This window comes from Cajanus cajan, chromosome 1 (assembly GCF_000230855.2).
Source record: "Cajanus cajan strain Asha chromosome 1, NIPB_CcT2T_4, whole genome shotgun sequence".
Classification (NCBI taxonomy): domain Eukaryota; kingdom Viridiplantae; phylum Streptophyta; class Magnoliopsida; order Fabales; family Fabaceae; genus Cajanus; species Cajanus cajan.
Window position 1 is genome coordinate 70,743,555 of NC_138517.1, and position 1,489 is coordinate 70,745,043.

Below are 1,489 nucleotides of genomic sequence, written 5' to 3' on the forward strand. Positions count from 1 at the left end.
CCCCCTCTCGTTCCTCCATTTCTCGTAGTCGGTGGAGGCGGATACCCGAGGCTTTCCAAGCTCGAGATCTCCCTCATAGGTTGGTCTCTCCCACGCTCTTATGACAGAGTGCATATCCCTTTGATGCTCGGAATCATAGGAGAAACACAACCCTCCAAGCTCCTCTTTAGTAGGAACAATTTGGGTCCTCATTAGTTGTCTCATAACCAGTTTAGGCGAGTAGGCTATGCAACCTCTGAGGCCCATCAATGGTATGCTTGGATAACTGCCGCATCTCGTCAATACATGGCTCGGATGGAACCAAGGGCAAACCCATGTGAAGTGATTAATGCTCCACTGTTCCATCTCTTCCTTCCACTCGGAAGCATATCGGCGGCGTACGGGGATCTTGGAGAAACTCCTCAATGGATCGGGCAAGGTCCCCATATGACTAGAGGCATAGAAGTGTGTAATGCCCCACACATACAGCAAGGAGGTGCAACATCGGATGATTTTTCCTTGCTTCTGTTGTGATAGATGAACAGACAGCAAGGTGTCGGCAAGAATGGCGGGCACGGGACTCTTCATGTGTACGTCCCAAGCGAAGAAAGCGTCCATTGCAGCATGGTCCACTGTGTTAGCGTAAAAGGGGAAAAGGATCATCCCAAATACAGCTAACGCTAGAGTCTTGTTGAAAGCTAACCAATCTCCCTCACCAGCCAAGGAAGAAAGGTGGTCTTCAATCATAGCAAGCTTCCAACCTTTAATACTGCCGTTCCCCACTAAGGCAGCCGATCGTGATGGTAATTTGACCTGAGTGGCAACTCTCTCCACGGCCACATGGTTATCATGAAAGATATAGACCCCAGCTGATTTGGGCCATCGTAGCATGAGCTCGTACTCCTCGAGAGTAGGAACTAGGTCAAACTGGGGGAACTCGAAACAGTGCAGCTCGAGACTCCAAAAATGGAACAAGGCTCTCAGAAAGGCTGGATCCACACAGATCTTCATCAAGTCGAGAACTCGTCCATAGGATTTCTCAAATTCCAAACGAGCCTCTCGTGGCATCAAGGTACAGAGGTGATCCAACCTCTCGGCATGGTACAATAAGAAGTCCACTTTCTTCAACTGCCCATGCACCTCCCTAGATCTCTCCATAATCTACAATACAATGCATGATATGAGATGATGAAGATGAATATGCATGCATAGTGTTTATTTGAACTAAGCATTATCATGTTTTCGGGATTTTCCTAATATGATGCTTGATATTGCTTGGTTTGTGATAAATATATATTTTTCTTTTGAATATTTTATATATTTTTGTATTTTTTGGGTGAAAAGGGAAACTACCTATATGAATGCAAATGAAGGTAGATGTTAACACCATGTACTAGAAGATCTTTATTTCTATTTATTCTTTTTATTTAAATAGAATAGGGATGTTGTTTGTTTAACAAATGCAAATGTATGCTCATACAATGTCACATAGTCAATGCACAAACAATTC